The 17,976-nt window shown below is 45.0% G+C and overlaps 1 protein-coding gene across 2 annotated transcripts in view; it reads left to right on the top strand.

Moving 5' to 3' along the window:
* Positions 1-17,976, top strand: part of LYL1 (LYL1 basic helix-loop-helix family member) — a 37,140-nt gene that overhangs the window by 8,420 nt on the left and 10,744 nt on the right. Inside the window, exon 2 of one of the 2 annotated variants that reach the window (XM_063449522.1) lies at positions 3,173-3,281. The exons of the other annotated variant lie outside the window; for it this stretch is intronic. The gene's annotated coding sequence lies outside the window, so the exon portion shown is untranslated. The remainder of the gene's footprint in view (positions 1-3,172; positions 3,282-17,976) is intronic. 2 annotated transcript variants of the gene reach the window in all.

Raw genomic sequence — 17,976 nt, 5'->3', positions numbered from 1 at the left:
CAGCTTCACACTATATGTGAATGATATTTTAGCTTTAATATATTGTTTTGGTAGTAGGTGCCTATAGGATGGCATATTGGAGTAATAAAATAAACAATCGTGATTAAAATAGCAACGACACAGAAAAGGGTTTTCATGTGCATGTTCATCCTTACAATGTAGTTGGACGCTTGCGTTTTGAAAGGTTTATGGGGTTCTCATTAAAATCAACAGTGGTAGGAAGTATCACACGAGAATTTGAGACTGAAAATAAATAATATGTATCACATGAATCAGAGTAGAAGCTGTAAGGGAGGACCGGGACTGCAAATATTGAGGTACGCATGGTGCTACATAGTGCAAACTATAGTTATAAAGGGACAGATTTATCAATGTATTCTGAAAACAAAATCCTTTATTTTTGGTCTTTAATCTGTATCTATTAAGTTGCATTTATTAAGTTGTATTAAAAATGGTCCGAACATGTCAGCTCTTCTGTCTAAATTTTCTGTCTAATTCATAGAATTAGGCATTTCAGTAAAGACTGCTGAACATATAGAGGTGGGAAAAAGAGAAGTGAAATAAAACACGATTCTGGTGTAAAACACGACAAAAAGGTTAATACCAGAAAGATTGTGTGCATTTCAAATTTACTGTTAGAGTGCATAGTAAACAACTGACAAAATAACCAACAGATTTAATAGATTGAGCCCAAAAAGACAACAACAAAACAAACAAAATTGGAGCAAAGCAATCTTTGACAATTTGATAAATGTCCCACATCGATTCAAAAGGTTCCACAGCAGCAGAAGTGGGTTGGTTGGTAGTAGAATAGTGGAAAATAGTGGAAGTGTGTAATTGCTTGGTGTCAAACTGCAATGGTCAAATAAGCCACTGTGGTAGCTTGTGAGAAAGTCAGAAACCTTAGATGCCAAGGGCCCTGGACCACCAAACCTGCCAGGAAACCAAGAGAAGAAGAGGTATTAAGGCCCCAGGGAGAGTGCGCAGCTTAGCGGACAGGGGCACATGTATGAGTGTGGGATGGATGATGCATGATTGGCTATATGCTACATGTGGGAGTGTGAGATGTGAGGAAGTGGGCAGTGACAGATTAGACTGACCTCAGTGCCACTTAGGAGCCGGGCCAGCAACAAGTTTCTCTGCCTCCTCCTGTTGCTGGGCTTGCTGGATTTTCTGCCGGGGCCCTGGATGCTGGATCCTGGTTTTACAGCCATCCTGTCTGCCCTCAGGGCTGGTACTGCTGCTGCTGCTGCTGCAGATGGTGGCTTCCTCCGTCCCCAGCAGCCTGGCGGTGAGGTTCCCCTCCCCAGCGGTCTGGCTCCCCCTGTGGCAACCTCCATGGGCTCTCTCCATGGGCACCCACCCTGGGCACCCTGCCTGTGTCTCCCCTCCATGGGTCTCCCTCCCAGTGGCTCCCTCCCTGGGCACCCTCCATGGGCTCTGTGCGCCCCAACTCTCCTCCTCAGGCAGGATCTCCAGCCCGAGTCTTCCACTGGGCCGCGCGCCTAGACCACGTGGCGCGGCCTGCTCCGCGCCTGGTCCTTCCGCCGCCCCTGCTGTCCGGGTGGCTGCATCTGATGGGGACCGCGCCCCCCCCTGGAGGTAATGGGGGGGGGGTGGAAGCACGGCAATCGTGTCCTTGCCAAATAAGGGATGGTTTGGTAGATTAGATGAAAAAGGGGGATAATGAACCTGGAGGAGGTACCAGGTTGGACGTGTCCCCACTGGGTTGTAAGTCGACCAGTGGGGAGCATTATGGTTGGGCCCCACCGACTGGGTGTGGAGCCCTGAAAAGGAAGATGTTTTTATTATGCCGAGGGGGGGAGGTGAGAGCCTTGGGGAAGTTAGACTGGCAAGGACGGTTTCTTTGGTTACTGTATGACTATATGCAAATTGTTTATGTTAATTTATGATAATTATTATTTTGTTATATGTTAAAAGGAGTTATACAGTATTTGGTTGTGTTAATAAATGCTGTGGCCTGTTTTCTCCAAGAAGTTGTCTGTCGTTATTTGAAGGGGTAAGTTATGGTTTTATGGGGGATGAAGGAAATGCTATCCAATGCCCACTACGTACATACATGGTGAAACAAGATGGTTTGTTGGGTCTGGTTGTGGCCAAGGTTCCTAGACCACCAAATCTCTCAGGGAACAAAGGGAAGAATAGGTATTGTGGTAAAAAAAAAAAAAAGGTGGTTTGTTGGGTCTGGTAGTGGCCATGTAATACTACTGAGTTACAATTAGTGTAAACAACTTTTTTATATTTCTAAATATCTGCATTAAATAAAAAGTCACAAAAAGTTCTGAAATGATCAGATAGTAATAGATGAGATCGACTAATTGATTATGTAAAAGACACAATACATATTCCCAGAAATCGCAAGTCAAACATACGGTAATCACCTTTCCCTATCTGCAAGAAAACGTGTTGCAATGATTAATCGTCCACAGCTGCTGGAAAATGAATTACAAAAAAAAGGCATGCTGAACATGTCATCCATTAGTGGGTACGCACGTAGGGATTACTGAAGACATTACATAAAACTTAGACTGATAATTAGATTGATGAAGAATACAGCTGAGCCTCACTTGAAGATTCTTTAACCATGACAATAATTACATAATTTTACATTTGCAAAATAAATATAATCCTCATTTTGAGGGTATATCAACTCAAGGAGTGTTTTCGATATGCTCTAAAATACAAACTGCGTGCAGTCAGAACTTCCAAAATGTAAAACCACAAGCAGGACAGTGTCATCGAATCCCGATTTCCTTTTTTGATGTTTTTGTAGACAGGACATTTAATAAAAACAGACTGAATAGCCGGTTTGTACTATGATCATCCCACATATTATTTATAAAGCGCCAACAAATTCCATAGCGCTGTACAATAGATGGACTAACAGACATGTATTTGCAACAAGACACGCTGGATGCACAGGAACAGAGGGCCCTGCTCAAAGTGGCACAAGAGATAAGGGAAAGATGTATTTCATGTACAGGAAAAGTAGGTTGCTAGAATAGTTTACAGTGAAGGGTTAGTTTTCTGGATGACACAGTTTCAGGACAGGAAGCAGGGTGGGTTATCAAGGTGTGGGAAGGGAAATCTATTAACAGTTTAATTGATTTGCTTTCCTAAAGAAACTGTTTTTTTGATAATTTTTTTGAAGGAGCTGTGACTGGGTGAGACCCTAACGGAGCAGAGAAGGGAGTTCCATAGAAACAGCGTAGCCCTAGAGAAGTCTTGAAGGTGGACGTCACAGGTGCAAGTACGAACAGGTAATAGACACAGATCTTTGACAGAGTGTAGGGCCCTGAACTGGGCATACTTGTTTATCAGTAGGGATAGGTAGGTAGGAGCAGCATCATGTAAAGATTTGTAAGCAAGCACCAGAATTTTAAATTGAGGAGGTATGGGAGGTGCGGGCCGACCGAAAGATGAATCTCACTGCCGTATTCATTATGAACTGTAATGGGGCCAGCTGGGAATGCATAAGACCACTGAGAAGTGGATTGCAGTAGTCAAGGCGAGTGTTGTAACCGGTGTTAGATAGGGGCGAATGCAATCTATGTTTTTGAGATAGAAGGATTTGGCAAGCGACTGGACTTGAGGGGCGAAGGAGAGGTTGGAGAAAAAAAAAAAAAAACACCTGGCAGTGAGCCTGCGAGGTAGAGCTGATGGTAGTGCCATTGACTTGGAGACAGAATGACACAGGAGTAGCGACACTTGAGGGAGGAAAGACGAGAAGCTCTGTTTTGGACAGGTTACGTTTTAAGAAAATGAGCAGCCGTCCAGTTGGAAATAGCAGAGAGCCAGTCAGAGACACGAGTCAGGAAGGACGGGGAGAGATCAGGAAAGGACAGATAGATTTATGTGTCATCGGCTTAGAAAAGATACTGGAAGCCAAAAGAGTTGATGTGTTTACCAAGGGAGGCAGTATAGTTCGAGGACAGTACAGGACCAAAGAGAGAACAGAGAGGGGTTGTGGAGGAGAGGAAGAACCAGAAAAAGAAACACTGAATGAGCGTTGGGAGAGGTAGGAACTAGGAAATCTAAGTGTCTCGTAGAACGCAATTATGAGAAGAAGCTGTTGATGATCAACAGTGTGGGAAAGCAGCGGAAAGGTCAAGTAGAATTAAGAGAGAGTAGTGGCCACTGGATTAAGTTTCCAATTAAGTCATTGGAAACTTTGATCAGGGCCATTTTGACATAGTGACAAGTGCAGAATCTGGACTGAAGCAGGTCGAGCAGAGAGTTGGATTAGATTTTTACAATCAGGGTGATGGTTGCACGCAGAAGGTTGAAGGAAATATGGTAGAGGAAAGGGAGGGATTGAATATTTTAGGGACTGGCAGAGCAAGAGAAACAGACAAAGCGCTGGTGAAATGGGAGGGAATAGGATCGAGGGAACAAGTGGTGGGGCTAGAGGACCGAAGCAGAGCAGAAACCTCTGCTTGCATAGCATGTGTGAGTATAAAACAGAGGAGGGTGCGGGGTTGAGAGAAAGAGGGGAAGGGATAGGAGATATATAAAAATTCTCTTTCCTGATTATATAAATCTCAGTGAATCTTTTTTTAAATTCTTTATTTTGGTGTGCAATAAAAGATAAACATACAGGCTTGTATTGCCACGACAGCTCTACAAGCTAAATGAATATAAACAATTCCATACAGTGTCATGACATGAGAAACAAACGCACATTTTTAGATGGTAAAGGGATATCCTTCAGTATATGCTGTAGTACAATTTGCGTTACAAGTATATGCATGCTTAATAAAATAGACTATGTGCTGGAAATGATAAGAAAAGCCGGCAAAATATATATGACCTCGCTAGTAATATAACCGCTTATACATGAATTAGTATTCACTGATCAGAGAGGCTGTACACCGCTAGGTGTGTGAACAGCCTAGTGCATTTAGACTTTAGAAAAACATTCAATCTAGTACTAGTTGTGTCGCTTGAAAACTAAGTGGAAGCCTCATTTCTTGGCTGCCTGAGCTTTGAGAGAGTGATTGCAAGTTATGTGAGGCTTGAACTAAAACATGCGTGGCTACAATAAGCAGTAAAAGACATATCATCATCAGTTGGTTCCTCTCCTAATGTAAGTATGTTAGCTTAGCCTATGTGTAAAGATGAGGTGGACAGAGGAGTGACAAAAGAGCATGGAAACATGGCATGCATATTAGCAGTTATAATAAGTAGTGAGATGTATGTGAGCTGTATGCTTATGCTACATGTTAGGCTAGGCGTAATGTAGACAGGTACTTCGTCTGCCCATACACCAGTGCTGCTGGCAATTGGAGCTCGCTGCCCCCCACATCAGCATATTTATGAAGTAGTATATTGAGCGACAAGCATAATTAATGTGTAGGCTAAGGCGAAGACGCTGGTATAATACCCCTGGCAACGTTATTATAATGTAACTTTACCGCATCAACAGAAAGTCAATTAGCGTAGAGAGAGATAGTAAAAAAGAAAGGAAAATCATACGATAAATTATAGAAAACTCAGTGCCTGGTACTTAAGACATATAGATTGTTTCTCTTGTTGTCGGAGAGGGTGTTTGGCCAGATGTCAGTCTCTAGAGAAAGTTCAGCCAATCCCTGTCCGCAGGGCCAGATTAAGAGCCCAGCGGGCCTGGTGCTGACCATTATGATGGGGCCTAATTACAGAATCTTATCGACCAAAAACACTAACACAGTCATACCTCTCAAGCGTCATGTATCTGATGGAGATGGTGTTGGAGGGAAACTCAAAGGATGCAGCTATAAGAAAACACATACTCTATACTAATCTCTCTCTAATTAATGCTTTCATCTTTCAAGTAAATCCATACCTACTAGCAGCAGTGTAGCAGGAAGTCAATGGGCGGGGTAAAAGGGTGGGCCACTGACGTGAATCACGTGACCAGAACTGCCAAAAGGGGCAACCATGCCCATAAAGGGGGCATGTCTGTCCAAAGAATTGGAAGCCCAGCCTGGCATCAGTGTCCCTATGTATCACAGTGTCAGTGTCCCCATGTTGCCAAGTCCCCTAGTCTCCCAGTGTCTCCGTGTCCCCATTTCTCCCAGTGTACCCATGCCTCAGTGTGTCCTGTGTCACTAGGATACTAGGGGACATTGAGAGACATAGGGACACAGTGAGACATAGGAACACTGAGAGACCCAGGGACACTGAGACACTGGAAGACATGGGGGCACTGAGACACTTGGCGACACTGGGAGACATGGTGGCACTGAGACACTTGGCAACATAGGGGCACTTGTGGATACAGACATGGGGACACTGGGAGACATGGGGACACAGACACTGGGAGACATGGTGACACTAAGACATTTGGGGACACTAAGACACTAGGGACACTGAGAGACATGGTAACACAGACACTGGGAGACTACTGGACACTGGGAGACATGGGGGTACTTGTGGACATAGACATGGGGACACTGGGAGACATGGGGACAGACATTTGGGAAGACATGGGGACACAGACACTGGGAGACATGGGGACACTGAGACACTAGGGACACTGGCTGGGAGACATAGGGACACTGGCTGGGAGACATATGGACACTGGGAGACATGGGGACACTGTCCCAAACTAGGGACACTGGCTGGGAGACATGGGGACACAGACATTTGGGGACACTGGGAGACATGGGGACACTAGGGACACTGATAGACATGGAGACAGAAATTGGGAGACTAGGAGACACTGGGAGCCATGGGGATACTGGGACACTAGGGACACTGGCTGGGAGACATGTTGACACGGGGAGACATGGAGACACTGTGTCCCAATGTGTCTTCCAATGTCCCTATGTCTGACAGCGTCCCCATGTATCTCAGCATCCCCATGTCTCTCAGTGTCCCCATGTCTCCCTGCTGCTTTTCCCCTCACCCCTCACTTCCCTGAGCTGTAGGCTGTCTCTGCAGGCTGTGAGCTGCTGTCTGGACTCTCTGTGCTGTGTAGCTGCTCCCCCGCGGATCAGTGAGTAGAGAGAGGCAGGGATAGGAAGTTAGGACAGCATATCCCTCCCTGCCTCTCTCCACACACAGTGACACCTACTGGCTGGTGCTGGTATTGCAGAGTAATCTCTGTTTATACTGAGAAAAATATTAGGTATTACTGCAATACCGGCACGGCCAGGCAGTCTCAAATACCAGCTGTGCCAGTAAAATACCAGTCAGGTGGCAAACCTAAGAGTAGTGTGTAAAAAAAAAAAAAAAACTTTATTTTTTTTTTTTAAATGGGCCTATTCCATGGGCCTGAGCCTGGAGCTGCAGCTCTATCAGCCCCTATGTTAATCTGGCCCTGCCTGTCAGCGGCAAAGCTGTTACCCCGCCGGGTGTCAAGCTTCTGGGTGCCGACGTGGTCGTATGAGGCAGGTCGGTCCCTTGAGAAGTCGTTCTCAGGAGCGCTGTGGGTGTGCAGCAGGGTTCCGCTTCAGGTCTTGCAAACTGGTAACGAGCTTCCTTTAGGGTGCGCCCACACCCTGGGCCCCGATTACAGTCATTTGCTTTTGTTGCAGGAGCGAGTACAGAGGAGTCAGTTCGTCGGGGGCGAAGTAAGTCCTCCCTCCATTCCCAGGCCGGGATGAAGGCCAACATCTCTGAACTACGGACCCGGGCTTCTCTATGAGCCGAGTCCTTCCCATGGCAGGGGTACCGCGGGGACCTGATGGTCTGCCGCCTTCTGTGGTGGCCGTCCCCGCGGCCACGTGGGTGATGTCTTCGGGTCAAGCCCGTGGTGGCCCTCGGCCCAGGTGGGCCAGTGATACTAGGTGCAGGCTTACTCTTGTACGTTAGGCCAGAGGGGGTCCTCCGCTCCCTCCGTTTCTTGCCACCCTGTTTCCGAACTCGAGGCTGAAGCGGCTGAGAGAATAGATGGTTCGGTTGCCATCACTTAGGGTCTGCTACCCCCTGCTGATGTGGCTGGCTTGTGAGGGGAGCATCCCCTGTCACTCTTGGCCCGACAGGGCCTCTTGTGTGGGAGGTTGCGGCTCGGGGTTCCCAATTGTCTGAGGGTGGTGTTCCATGTCTCCCCACCGCGGGGGCTGCTTGTGTAGTGGGCTTTATGTGGCTCGGCCCAGCAACCTGCATGTGTGTCTGTAGTTGAGCCCAAAAGTTGGCAAAAATGATGTCTATCGGGTCTCTCTTGTTCTCGTTAGTGCCCTGCCAGGTAGGCAGGATTGTGTCTCGCTTAATTGGAGCAGATGTGTCCGCCATTTTGGAGGTCCCGAGCCCCACGTTGTTTGTGTGCTTCGCTTGCAGAATCGGGGGTTGTGGGGTGGAGGGCACTCCATCTGGTGGGGACCGGGATATCCCCCACTGGTCCATAGGGGGGGAGGGAGCTGTACATACTCTTGTGCAGTTTCGTGCGGCTGGCGGGAAAGCGGCCGCCATTCCCCGCCGCCACTTGCGGTAGGCCTCACTCTGCTACTGCGGTTCCCGGCAATCCTGGGTATTAATTTCGGCATTGTCAGGCTCGGGTTGCGCACCCCAGTGTAGTGGTCCAGTTTACCAAAGGTTTGTGGCATTTCCGCTCAGATTAAACCGGGGATTGTGCGCTCGACGGGAGGAGCTCAGGCAGAGCATGACCTGTCCGCTCGCTGGTTAGGCTCCGCCCCAATCTCAGTGAATCTTAATGCATAGTTTATAGTGGTCAAGTTAGTAGGAGGAGGAGCAGCAAAAGGGCAAAGAGTTGACAGTGTGAAAGAGGCATTTGGTTTCTTGGAAGAGTGTGGTTATTGGGTATTGAAACAGGTTTATTTTGCGGAGAAAAGAGGCAAACTGTAGGAGTGCAGCATAAATTTATAGTGGAGGAAGTCAGATGCAGAATGAGACTTCAGCAGCGTTTAACAGTTGTGAAGCATTTTTGGAGGTAACGAGTCAACTTGGTGTGCCAGGGTTGTAATCGGGGTCGCTTACAACATTTAAATACAAGAGGCGACATGATATCTAGTTGAGACGACAGAGTGGAGTTGTAGAGGGAGGTTGCAGAGCTAGGACAGGTGATGCTTGAGATGGGTGAAAGGAGAGTTTGGAGGTTGGTGGAGAATTACTGTAGGTTAAGACAGTGGAGGTGTATACGAGATTGGTGTACTGATGGTGGTGTGATATGGGTACGGGATAAGCCAATGTCAAAGGTCAGCAGATGGTGGTCAGGTAGAGGAAATGGAACATTAGAGGGTTAGAGGCAGTACAGAGATTGGTGAAGGTGAGATCAAGAGTGTTTCCCGCTGAGTCAGACCATTGAATATATATACATATTGTGTATGCTATCACAAAATATGTCAGCTTGACTATGGACATGCTACTGGACTCCTTGACCTAAGTGTCGCAAGTAATTCTGAAGGTTGAAGTGTGTGTCATTGAATATCTGTAAGTGTTTAGGGTAGAGATTCCCCACTGATATCTCTGGGTATTTCTGGACTTTTCAGGGTGTTTTTTGGGTGCTTAGTTTAAAAACTCTTCAGATAATCTATTAAAACATTAAAAATCATCAAAAGAGTACAAAGTTACAAAATCTCACTTGTTACCTTTACCTGATTAAAAGTTAAAAAAAAACTCCCCAGTGATGTCATTACTGACAGGGGGGAAATAATCTAGTGAGGGGAGCAAGCATGCTGCAAAATGCACAGTGCAGAGCTCACTCACATCAGCAAAGGGACTTGCTCTAACAGTATTCTAGGGTTAAGGTTCACATTAGGGTTATAGTTTGGGTTTGTTAGTGTTAGGTTAGGGTTAGTTAGTGTTAGTGTTTGGGATTTAGAGTTACGATTAGTGTGGCGAATACCATCCGAGCCATATTAAAACTCCCACAAAAGACTATATCACTCCCCTGGCTCCCTGTTCACCCTCCCCTCCATGTATTCTAGCTAAGCGCCCTGCTACAATCAGGTCTGCGAACCGTAACAGAGAGCCGGAGTATGCCAACACCTTCAACAGGACCTGCCTCTGACTCATTTGGAACTCCAGCTCAACTGCGATCACTATCCCGGCCTGGTCAAATTGCTTCCCGGTTTTCACCCATTTCCCAATGGGCTAGGAGAGTGCTTTTTGGAGGGGAGCTACAATTCACCAAGGGGAACAATCGCTATCTATGACAGCCAGGAGGAGCCGCCTTGCCCCGACCCACCTGAGGCTCCAGTAAATGACCGGCATATTGCAACAAACGCCTGGAACTGATTTGGGTTAGAACTTGTGTAGCGGTCGGTCAGAACTTTGTACAGATGGCAATTTCCCAATTCTCCATGGATCCGGGCGCTATTTTTACAGGATGGGAGCTTGTGTCAGACCTATCTGGAGATGTATAATGTGTGGTGGTTAGGGGATGTTTTGGTAACTTTTCTGAGGAATTTTTGTATTGATTTCTCTGTGTCCAGGAGATTTAGCGAGAGATTACTTAATTATCTCCCAGACTGGGGAAATATTTTCCATGACTGGGGAAAGGGGCTAGAAACACCAAAATGCTCTTATTCCAGGTAAGAGGGACACCCAGCTGGGATATAGGAGCTCCGCTACAGCTAGTATTTAGGATTATTTAGTGTTATTATTTAGGGGTAGTTAGAATGTATGTTTAGGGTTACAGTTAGGGTTAATATTATTGTAAGGATTAGCATTAGACTGTGACCTTCACTACCCTTGGTAAATATTAGTAAAAAAGGCTGTGGAAAATTATTGTTATTGTTTGAACATTTGATCTTTTGTTAAAAAAAATACATATATCTCGTGGATATTAATCAATTGCATTTGCCACCTTGAAACTCATTCTGCACAGAACTCTCGTGGGGAGAAGATGGAACTATTTTTGTTGCGTCAGATTTTTCATCTGTTTTTTTGTGTGTGAATTGATTGTTTTATATATTAATAGTTGCATTGTATGATGATGGATTTTTTTTTTCGATTTGAAAGTTTTTATTGTTTCAATAAGGAAGATGGGGTACAGAAAGGAAAACTCTTGTTTTCAAGTAGGTCCTGGGTCCACAAAACAATGCATTGTTACAACAGAGTACAGTATTACAAAAAATACAATATACAAACAATATATATATATATATATATATATATATATATATATATATATACACATACACACATATATAAATTTAACACATAACAGGTAATAAATATATTCAACCATGACAGGTGCATTCTGTGCTGAGGTATATTGCCATAGATCTCTTAAAAGATTTTAGATTGAATGAAGATTTGACTGTGTCCCTGAGGTTATTCCATAATTGCGGTGCTTTGTAGGAAAATGAAGATCGAGCCACTTTTGCATTGCGGCATGCTAAATATTGTGCTGGTACTGGATCATAGGTTATAAGAGGTGGGAACAACTGGGGAGAGCATTCTACTTAGGTAGGGTGGGAGCTTCCCAGAAGAACTCTTATACAGATAGCTATTGTACATTCAACACAGAACATTTTTAGTTGGTAAGTGTATGTGCTAAAAAATAAGTATAGTAACATTGTTTATCGTTCAACCATATCTCAACATGGTTGGTGACCAGAGCATATAACAAACCAGTTCAGAACAGCCTTAAGCATTTTATCATTGTATGTGCAGAAAAAAAGTGCGCTGTTTTTCTGCACATACTATTTGAGTGGTTTTAGAGTTATTTTCACTTCTATTAGTGCTTGCTAGCCTTTGTTGTGATATTTTAAATTACTTTCACTAATTGTATAGCGCCATTTTTTTACTTGATTTTTTGTACTGTTGCATTTTATCATTGGATGTGCAGAAAAAAAGTGCGCTGTTTTTCTGCACATACTATTTGAGTGGTTTTAGAGTTATTTTCACTTCTATTAGTGCTTGCTAGCCTTTGTTGTGATATTTTAAATTACTTTCACTAATTGTATAGCGCCATTTTTTTTACTTGATTTTTTTGTACTGTTGCATTTTATCATTGTATGGTTACAAGGTTTTGAGGGTTATCCAATCTCCATGTGCTCCAAAGGTTCCAAACCTCGGCATTAAGTTTGGAGGGGAAAAATATGGTGCGTTAACATTTATCGTATATGTGTTGTTTGTCTAAGGCTTTAAGCAATTTAGAATTTGGGGGCACTAGTGGGGATTTCCAAGCTCCTGCAATCAACTGCTGTACCGTTAAAAGAATATGTAGTATTATTTTCTGTTCACGTTTCAGTGGTGGTGGTTGTATATCTAACAGGATAAATGATTGGGGCATAGAGGGCAGTGAGAAATCCATCACCTGCGCTATTATTGTTCGGATATTTCTCCAGCAGTAGGTTAAGGCAGTGCACTGCCACCACACATGGAGCATGTTGCCCTTTTCTATCCTGCATCTCCAACATTTGGGAGATGTGGTGGGGAAAACTTTCTGCAGCCTGGCCAGCACCATATACCAGTGGTATAGAATCTTTCTGTGTTGTTCTAAATGGGCCAAGGACTTGATTAGGCCTCTGGGTGTGGTAATAATAGAGTCCAAGTGCTTTGGGGAGATCTTGCATTGCAAGTCTTGTTCCCATTGTTGCCCTGGTTTAGATTTCGTGAAAGAAATGTGGTCAGATAGCAAGTTAGACACATGGAGATTGGCTTACAAGGATGAGGGTGTTTTACCATTTATGCACATTTGATCCCATTCCGTCAACCCCAGTGTTACAGCCCCTTATGGCACATTTGGGGTGTAGTTCTGTGTGAGAAAGGATTTTAATTGCAGGGTAGGAGTAGTGTGAGGTTGCAGGGAGGGCATATTTGGACACTAATGTTGGGAAGCCCATCAGAGTGGTATGTCGGAAGAGATGGTATAAATGTGTTGCGCCATGTTCGTACCATGCAGAGGTGTGTAGAGGACTGATATACCACAGTGGAGCTGAACTGCTCCCTCCGCCGCCATATTTAGGCCTGCTCTCCCACGGGATCCGAGGACTCCCGATTAGCTGCCCGGGAGTGCAGTCGAGGTGAGTTGTCGCCTGCTTGCAGTGGAGTAGGGTGGTGTAACCTGTGCTGCAGACGCAGTCAGAAGTTGACAAAGGTCCAGCCTGGACATAATATTGAGCTGTGCGTCCCTGGCTCTGGGGGAACACGAGGTCTCTGCCATTATTGGTGAGTTGCTTTAGGGTGCACCTCACCCCACACTTCTACTTGGTCTGGAAAGCCTCCTGGAAGTGGACCGGGATCACCCCCACTGGTCCGAGGGGGTAGGGAAGAGGCTCTTGTTCAAGGGCTGCTGAGTCCAGGCACCTCCACACCGGGAAATCGGCCGCCTCTCCCGCTCGGTGCACACCAGGCCACTGCAGCCACGGTGGAATATATACACTCCTGATGGGTCTCTGACTGCTGCTCTTCATACCTGATATGTCAAGGATCAAAGGTTATACAAGATGTGACCTGAACTTGGTTAATTGGGTTTGTAGATCATTCTGTATGGCAGAATAGTGGAGGAGCTTGGTCAGGATGCAACCATCCACCATGACAGTCAGGCCCCGCCCTCGGAAGTATTGTCATTTTAAAGGATATTACTGGTTCGGTCCGGGAAAGAAACAGTGGTGTCCACTGCTATAGTTGTGCCCTACAACTGTTTTATTTTAATGTAGTTGGCGGAATAGAAACCCGCTGTTTTTTATGTGATAGTCAAACCTAGATATTTGATATTCTCATTCTTCCATTCGAAAGAGAAATCTCTGCGGGGAGAGGCCATAAGATTCGAGTAAAGCCCTATGCCAAGATCCTGTGTTTTGTTAGTATTAATGGAGTAGTAGGATACCAGTCCATAGATTTCTATTAAATGCATTAGAGATGGCAATGATTGTTGTGCGTGGGTAAGGTACAGGAGGATATCATCTGCAAATGCGCTAACTTTGAGTTCTTTTCCTGATACTTTCACCCTTTGTATTTCATTATGATCTCTAATAGAGCACAATGATGGTTCTAAAGCAAGCACATGTGGGGTAAGGGGGCACCCCTCCCTTGTTCCATTGGAAACCTGGAATGTGGAGGAAACCAGACTGCATGACCTGTGCCGAAGGAGAGGAGTACAATGCCAATATCTGTTGGACAGCCAATGGGGGAAATCCATATTTGTCCAAAACTTTTTTCAGGAAAGACCAGCCCAAGCGGTCAAATGCCTTTTCCGCATCGAGCTCTAGCAATAGGCTCCCACACTTGTACTCCTAATCTGTTCTACAGCTATTGAAAGCTTGCGGGTATTGTTTAACCCTGGTTTCCCCCATACAAACCCAGACTGATCATCGTTTATTAGTGATGGTAGGATCGGTCCTATTCGATTGGATAGCATTTTGCCATACATTTTTGCATCAGTGTTAAGAAGGGAAACTGGGCAAAAGTTTTTACATATGTCTAGGGATTTGTCTGGTTTTAGAATGGTAACAATAGTCGCCAATAGCATCTGTGGGAATAAGGTACCTGCTTCAGTCGCACTATGAAAAACTTGTAGGAGATGAGGAGCAAGGACATCTGCAATTTTTTATAGTGAAGCCATCTGCTCCGGGTGATTTACCAGTGGGCAACTGTTTTATGGCAGCTTTGATTTCCGTTAATGAAAAGGGTTGAAGCAAAGTATCTAACGAGTCAGAATTTAGCTTGTGGACTCTCTCTTGATCAGACATGGTGTGTGTGGGCGTCCAGTTTTAAAAGATAAAGTTTAGAGTAAAATTGGGCAAATTCTTGGCTAATCTCCTGTGGCCCTATCTTTTCCCCCCATGTTCTCCTATTATGTGGGCTATTTTAGAGTTGGCTATCTTGGTTGGAAGTCTAGTTGGCAGAACTCTAGTTGCTTTTCCAGTGGTATGATATGTTGTGGCTGGAGCCTTTGAAGATAGTAGTCAGTTTTGGTAGCATTTAGTGTGGTGAGTTGGTGGTGTATGGAATTTATCTTAGCAGCTAAGTCAGGGGACGGTGTCTCTTTGTTGCGGGAAGTGACGATTGTGATTTGTTTGTAACACTCCTTAAGTGCCGACTGTCGTTGCTGCTTGAGTTGGGAGGACCGCTGGATGCATAGGCCCCTGATAACTACTTTGTTGGCAGACCAAACAGTTGTATCCGAGACCTCTCTTAGTATTGTTGTGAAAGTAGTCTATTAAATTATCCTGTAAGTGTTTAACAAAATGCTCATTTTGGAGGATTGCGTCGTTCATATGCCAATTGCCTCTGCCCTGAAATTGGAATGTGTCAAACAAGGTTAAAAATACTAGGCTGTGATCCGACCAAGAGATGTCTCCTATTGTACAAGCAAAGGTTATGATGGATTTTATTTTGCAAGGTCTACAAGTAAGAATACTTGAATGGTAGTTTTACTATTATTAGGGGGAGAGGATTATGTAGGGGTAATTTATTTAAAGGAGGTTTGGCTAAGAGAGTGATGTCCCCTAGCCACCAAGGGCAGACAATAGTACAAATGTGGGGGGGGGGGGGGAGGAGCAGACAATCGCATCTATAATTGTATATTATAACTGGTTGAATACACACGTAGCAAAAACTGTTGAAATTCTTAAAGGACCACTATAGTGCCAGGAAAACAAACTCCTTGCACTGTGAAAATCACAGTGAGAAGCGCGGAAGCGCCTCTAGCGGCTGTCAATGAGACAGCCACTAGAGGCTGGATTAACCCATTACAGCAGAAAGGGTTAATCCTAGATGGACCTTGCACCCAGACCATTTCATTAAGCTGAAGTGGTCTGGGCAGGGCCGCCATCAGAAATTGAGGGGGCCCTAACACAGCTTAAGGTCTGGGCCCCTTTGTGCCCGCCTCCAAATCCCACACACACAGACACAAAAGGACACAGACACGCACACAGAAAGATACACACATACTAACAGACACAAATACTGAAACAGACACATACAGATACAGATACACACACACACACTGACGTACATACATACTCACATACTGACACACACACATACAGACATACATACATATTGACAAACAGACATACATACAAACTGATATACAGACATACATACACATAAATACATACTGACATACATACATACATAATGGCATACATACACACACACAGATATATACATACACAGATACATACAGACATACTGACATACACACAGACATATATATACATACACACACACAGACATACAGACATATATACATACTGACATACACACACACAGACATACATACTGACACACACACACACACAGACATACATACACAGACAGACATACATACTGACATACAGACAGACATGCATACTGACACACAGACAGACATACATACTGACACACAGACATACTGACATACACACAAACATACATACATAATTGCAGACAGACACATACATACCCACACACCTCATTTATCAGCCACCCTCCTCTTACCTTTAAGTTGCAGAAGGGTGGCTGGGGATGATGGGAGTGGATGCCTCTGCCCTCTGGTGTCCTCTCCTCCGCTCTCCTTCTGCTCCGCTCTCCCTTCGGTCTCCCCCCGCGCGGAGTAAGCTGGGAGGAAATGACCGGCCGTCACTTCCTCCCAGCAGCCCTTGCGGTTTGGCCGCAATTTTATTTTATTTTTTAAAGGGGCCCGGTCGCGCAATTACCCGGCCGCAGCGCTGACCGGGCCCCTGAAGATATAGAGCCCATCGGGTGGCCCTAAATGCTTGGGCCACTTGATGGGCCCTGGTGCAGATGCACCTGCGGCAGTTTTGCCGCTCTACGGTGGGCCCGGGCGGCCGGGCCCCCCAGGGCCGCCGGACCCGTTACAACCATTATGGTTGTCACCCCCTGATGGCGGCCCTAGGTCTGGGTGCCTATAGTGGTCCTTTAAGTGTTCTTAAGTACAAAGAAGCAAACCAAGATATGTCCTTAAGGGGTAAGGGCACCTGAATACTGTTCTGTTGAGATTGCTAAGGCAAAGCCAGTAAACCAAAATGCAAATGTCAAAGCCAAAGGGGGAGATGAATATTTACGCCTTCTTTCTCAAATTAATACATGAATATAAATAAGGTATGTACGAAACTCAAAACTAAAAATAAAGTTATCATATGCATTTTCTTTGTTCAATCACAGTCAGCAGTTGTCCTCACACTTTTATCACTAAGCAATCCCAGAAGGTTGGCACCTTAAAAAAAATAAAAATAAAACATGTATTCCTGATCCTATAGTGTTAAAACCACCATCCTGCCCCATCATGTCTCCATAAATATAGCAAAATCTTACTGTATTCAAGCCTCAAGCTGTAACTCTGCATGCTGTTTGCCTCAGAAAAACAAGCTGTCTTCTGACATCATCAGAAGTGGTGGCCTGATCCAATCACAGTGCTTCTCCATAGGATTGGCTGAGACTGACAAAGAGGCAGATCAGGGGCAGAGCCAGCACAATTCAAACACAGCCCTAGCCAATCAGCATCTCCTCATAGAGATGAATTGAATCAATGTATCTCTATGAAGAAAGTTCAGTGTCTGCATGCAGAGGGGGGAGACACTAAATGTTTGGACAATAGATGAGAGGAAGGATTTCTGGCGCTTGTTTTGTATAAAATTGGCAGCTGATACTTCCCAAACCAGAGTCTCTTCTTTCTGGCCGTAGGCACTGCTTGAAGGCACTGCTTCCCTACACCGCTTTCTAGTTTCACCCCTGTGAGCACCCTTAATTTAATGCACATTTACTAAACAGTACACCAGGCTATGTATATGATTTCTATCAATTTACAGAGTATTTTCCATGTGATGACTGGCACTACTCTTATCCCATAATCCCCTGCTGGACATAATATAATCATGCTCGCAGATGCTGATGGTTGGCGATCCTGGCATTGCACATCTGTTGCCTGATCACCTCTGAAGTGGTGGTAACCAAATGTTTTGTCAGGATTTTAACATGGAATGCTGTCCTCACTGAGGTAAAATAAAAACATAAAATAAAGTCCAAGGCAAACAATCCAGAAAGGGATAGACAAAGGCAAGGTCAAGACAGTCCAAAGGTCAAGAATCCAGGCGGCAATGTTCAGGAGTGGTGAGA

The sequence above is a fragment of the Pelobates fuscus genome, chromosome 3 (genome assembly GCF_036172605.1).
Source record: "Pelobates fuscus isolate aPelFus1 chromosome 3, aPelFus1.pri, whole genome shotgun sequence".
Classification (NCBI taxonomy): Eukaryota; Metazoa; Chordata; class Amphibia; order Anura; family Pelobatidae; genus Pelobates; species Pelobates fuscus.
Note: the sequence above shows the minus strand (reverse complement) of the source record. Positions and strands in the feature narration are given on the sequence as shown.